The sequence below is a fragment of the Pogoniulus pusillus genome, chromosome 3 (assembly GCF_015220805.1).
Source record: "Pogoniulus pusillus isolate bPogPus1 chromosome 3, bPogPus1.pri, whole genome shotgun sequence".
Classification (NCBI taxonomy): domain Eukaryota; kingdom Metazoa; phylum Chordata; class Aves; order Piciformes; family Lybiidae; genus Pogoniulus; species Pogoniulus pusillus.
In genome coordinates this window covers 17285736-17291106 of record NC_087266.1, presented here as the reverse complement: position 1 = coordinate 17291106, position 5371 = coordinate 17285736, and the positions used below count along the sequence as shown (strand labels likewise).

General features: G+C 46.2%; 1 pseudogene; it reads left to right on the top strand.

The window, feature by feature from the left end:
- The first annotated feature begins 2159 nt into the window (after positions 1-2159).
- Positions 2160-2311, top strand: LOC135174040 (U1 spliceosomal RNA; annotated as a pseudogene).
- Positions 2312-5371: the final 3060 nt, after the last annotated feature.

The following is a 5371-nucleotide window of genomic DNA, read 5'->3' as shown; positions in this document are numbered from 1 at the left end:
ATAGCTGTTCTGTTGTCTTTCTAGGTTCTACGTAACCTCCTACACTGGACACTCTGTGCACCTAATAAGATTGTGCCTGACCCAAACAGCTTGAAATCCAAAGAGAGAGAGGCACAAACTGATGGAAGAAGTGGGGGAGAACTGAATTTTATGGGTACCAGATGAAACCCTCCCAGCTCAGCTGCAGAATCCTTGATAACCTGGGGCAATTTGAAGTGCTAATATCTTTTTGCTGTTGTTCTATCACTGTACAAATAATGCACTAATGGTTCTTAGTCCCCATTACAAGAAAGGCTTGGTAAAACTGGTCCTAAGAGATTTAAGCAGGGCAAGCACAGTTTGAGACAAGTGAATAATGAACAGGTGTGTTGTTTCTTTAAAACTGAGCTTATCCATAAGAGCTGCCCTCAGTGAGCTGACTTGGTGTTTCATGCTTGCTAGACAGTGAAATCATTTTGCATCTGGATCTTTTAGAGTGTGTGTAAAACTTATTTACATAATTCAAAGTCCATTTACACAAAAATGCTGCAGCCTGGCAGTAGAGATGGTAAGCACATTGACATGAGGGCCCTCACAATTTGCTAGGGAGTTGCACTAGATAAGGGAAAAGAAATGTCTCCAAGGATATCATATTCAAATGCATACCAGCAGAGAAGTGCTGGAGGAAGATTGATGGCCCAAGGTCAGTTGTATGAGGTTTAACAAAGCCAAGTGCTGGGTCCTGTACTTGGATCACACCAACCCTACATGCAACACTACAATCTTCAGAGTGGCTGGAAAGCTGCCTGGAAGAAAAGGATCTGTGCATGTTGGTTGACAGCCATCTGAACATGAGCCAACATTGTGCTCAGGTGACCAAGAAGGCCAAAACCATCCTGGTTTGTATTGAGAATAGTGTGGCCAGCAGGAACAGGAAAGTGATTCTGCTCCTGTACTTAGCACTGGTGAGGCCACACCTTGAATTCTGTGTTCAGTTTTGGGCCCCTCACTACAAGAAAGACATTAAGGTTCTGGGGCATGTCCAGAGAAGGGTACCAAAGATGATGAAGGGTCTAGAAAACAACTCTCATGAGGAATGGTTGAGGGCACTGGGCCTATTTAGCCTGGAGAAAAGAAGGCTGAGGGGAGACCTTATTGCTCTCTACAACAAGGAGATTGCAGTGATGTGGGGATCAGTCTCTCCTCTTTATTACCGTGTTGATAGGACAAGAGAAAGTGGCCTGGAATGTTGTCATGAGAGGCTCAGATTGGATATTAGGCAGAATTTGTTCAGTGAAGAGTGTTCAGGGGCTGTAATAATTTGCCCAGGAAGGTGGTGGCATCACCGTCACTGGAAGTGTTCAAGAAGCTTGTGGAGATGGCACTTTGTGACATGGTTTAATGGCCATGGTGGCCTAAGGTTTAGATTTCATAGAATAGAATCAACCAGGGTGGAAGAGACTTTCAAGATTATCCACTCCAACCTAGCACCCTGCCCTAGCCAGTCAACTAGACCATGGCACCAAGTGCCTCAGCCAGTCTTTTCTCCAACAACTCCAAGGATGGCAACTCCACCACCTCCCTTGGCAGCCTATTCCAATGCCAATCACTCTCTCTGGCAAGAACTTCCTCCTAACATCCAGCCTAGACTTTCCCCTGGCACAACTTGAGACTGTGTCCCCTTGTTCTGTTGCTGGTTGCCTGGGAGAAGAGATGACCCCCCACCTGGCAACAATGTCCCTTCAGGTAGTTGTAGACAGCAATGAGGTCACACCTGAGCATCCTCTTCTCCAGGCTAAACAACCCCAGCTCCCTCAGCCTCTCCTCATAGGGTTTGTGTTCCAGGCCCCTCACCAGCCTTGTTGCCTTTCTCTGGACATGTTCCAGCACCTCAACATCTCTCTTGAATTGAGGGGCCCAGAACTGGACACAGTACTCAAGGTGTGGCCTGACCAGTGCTGAGTACAGGGCAAGAATAACCTCCCTTGTCCTACTGGCCACACTGTTCCTGATGCAGGCCAGGATGCCATTGGCTCTCTTGGCCACCTGGGCACAATGCTGGCTCATCTTCAGCCTACTGTCTACCGGTACCTCCAGGTCCCTTTTTTCCTGGCTGCTCTCCAGCCACTCAGTCCCCAGCCTGTAGCGCTGCTTGGGGTTGTTGTGGCCAAAGTGCAGAACCACTTACCTGGCAGGGGAGGCACCACAACCAGACAGGTGGTTTTCCCAGGGCGAGGCTCATCCTTTGCACTCCGCGTGTGCTGACCCCTGCGATTTCCCCAAATGCAGGAAACTTGACTGCATAATTTGTGGTAGTGGGGGACTGCCTGTTAATTTATTTTAATTTATAAAAAAACCCAAAAAAAAAAAAAAAAAAAACCCAAACAACCCAAAAACCTGGGGAGGTGGTGGAGTCGCCGTCCCTGGAGCTGTTCAAGGCAAGATTGGACGTGGCACTTGGTGCCATGGTCTAGCCTTGAGCTCTGTGGTAAAGGGTTGGACTTGATGATCTATGAGGTCTCTTCCAACCCTGATGATACTGTGATGATATTGTGATAACCCTGCACTTGGCCTTGCTAAATGCTAACTCGTTGGCCTCTGCCCACTTATCCAGCCTGTCCAGGTCCCTCTGCAGGGCTCTCCTACCCTCCAACAGATCAACACCTGCTCCTAGCTTGGTGTCATCTGCAAACTTACTGATGCTGGACTCAATCCTCTCATCCTGATCATCAATAAAGATATTGAACAGGACTGGGCCCAGCACTGATCCTTGGGGAACACCACTAGTGACAGCTGCCAACTGGATGTGGCATCATTCACCACCACTCTCTGAGCCCAGCCTTCCAGCCAGTTCTTGACCCATACCAGAGTGAATCTGTCCAAGCCACGAGCTGCCAGCTTGGCTAGGAGCTTGTTGTGGCAGACAGTGTCAAAGGCTTTGCTGAAGTCCAGGTAGACTACATCCACAGCCTTCCCCACATTCACCAGGCAGGTAACCAGGAGGTTGTAGTGAGGCTGCAGCTGGTCTCTTCTCCCAAATTACTAATGATAGGACAAGAGGAAATTGCCTCAAGTTGCCTCAGGGGAGGTTTAGGTTGGATGTTCGGAGGAAGTTCTTTACTGAGTGTGTGGTCAGGCACTGCAACAGGCTGCCCAGGGAGGTGGTGGAGTCACCATCCCTGGGGGTGTTTAAAACAAGAGTGGATGTGGTGCTTGAGGCTATGGTCTGGTGATTAAGGATGCTGGGATGAAGGTTGGACTGGATGATCCTGATGGTCCTTTCCAGCCATAGCTATTCATAGTGATTAGATGCTGTGCTGAGGGATTTGGTTTAGTCAAGGACTTGTCAGTGTGAAACTAATGATTGGACTCAATGATCTTGAAGGTCCTTTCCAATCTAAGAAATTCCGTGAAATTCTGTGAAATAAAAGGAGATGAGGTTGGTGAAACAGGACCTGCCCTTCCTAAACCCGTGCTGGCTGGGCCTGATCCCTTGGCCATCCTGTGGGTGCTTTGTGACGGCACTCAGAGGTCTTTTCCAGCGGAAACAATTGTCTGATTCTAAGGGCACAGGAGTGGTGTGCCAGCACTGAGCAGCCATGAGAGAACCCTGCCTCTCCTTACCAGAGCAGCACAAACTACCTTGCTTGTCTTACTGAGGAAAATGAGTTGCATTAGTAACACAGGTACCGGTAATTTGTCATGTTTTTCATTCCTGTCAAGCCATGGTGTTATTGTTTTCTTTGCTTAGCTTCAACCCACAAGCTATTAATGAACATGTCATGCTAACAGGGCAGCTTCATCATTTGGGCACGCCAGCCTGGACACTAGGTCCTACCAGAGTGCCTTGTGTGGAAATTCTATGGGGTGTTCAATTAATGCAGCAGATAAAATGATAAATTACATGGAGATAGGGAACGTGAGCTTTGTGTAGGGATTTTTCAGCTGGAGAAAATAACACTGACGTCAGAGCAGTTTGATGTTCTTCTTGTTTCACTTACTGAGAGATGATATCTGAAAGTGCTACAAGGGGCAGGAAGAAAGAGGTGTAATAAAGGCATCAATTTAGATTTAAAACATCTTCTATACCTACGTGGAAGACGCACAATGACACTAAGCAATTTTTTGGGCCTATTACCTTATTATGGGTGACAGAGTTGCATTTAGACAAATCTGTATGAGCAGACAAGCAATATTTAGAGAAGAAGAGGAATTGGGTTCTTAGACAGCAGTGTGTTTTGTGACAGGCCTTTGTGATGAACTGAGGGGAAAAAAGCTGCATAATAGGACTTTGGAATATGTACTACAACTGCAATCAAGACACAGATTTTAGCAAGACAATGAAATTGTCACATTTCCTTGGTGTCTTGATGTAAAACCAGATACTACATCCTGTGATGGGTTAGAGTGGATCCCTCCCCCAGTAGAGTAAATTCACTACAACCCAGAGCTTGGAAAGTGTTTTTTAAAAAAAAGAAATGGTATTATTGTATATATATATATATATATATATATATATATATATTTTACATTTTAACCTAAATAGATCAATATAAGGAGAATATACTACCACAGAATATAATAACCTTAAAGAAGGTGGGGACAGGGTCAAGTAGCAGCAAAGCAGCAGCCAAAACAGCAGTGGGGGAAGACAGTGTGCAGCAGAAGCAGCTGTGCTAGTTTGAAGCAGGCTAGAATGTTTTGGTGAGAAAAAGTAGATCATAGGCTGTGAAAGGAAAACAGTGGTGATGTCTGCTCCCCTCACAGTCTTGCTGAAGGAGAAATGGAAACATTAGATAACTCTCTCACCATTTTTTTGTCTGCACTCTGGGGCTGGGCTTTGACTGAGCTGCATCTCCCTAACCTCACCTGCCACTCAGCTTTGCTTCTTAACCTCTTGGCTGAACCTCTATTCTTCCTTAGGACTGGGGTAAGGTTGAGAGGGGCAGGGGGAAGGTGCAGGGATGGTTGAGAGCCCCTCCTGGGGACTCAGGTTTCTGGCAGGGGAGTTGTGTTTCTGTATTACTTTTACCTTGTATATTTCTGTCTATAACTGTATATACTGTAAATAGCTGCTTGTATATTGTGCCAGCTGTAAATAAATAGCTTCATCTATATTCCCAGAGCCAGCTGAGACTAGTTGGGTACCTTCTAAAGTGTGTGGGGGGGTGGGAAACACCTAAACCACCACAGCAGCAAAGGAGATACAAGCTGTGCTTCCAGACACAAAGCTTTTGATGCTCCAGTGAAATGACATTAACTTATCCTTTGTGATTTTATGTCCTATCCCTGGACTGGATGATCTCCTTGGGTCCCTCCCGAACCCTGACATCCTGTGATGGCAATGGTTACTTAACTTCTATGTGACAAACTTCTCTTTGCCAAGCTTAAT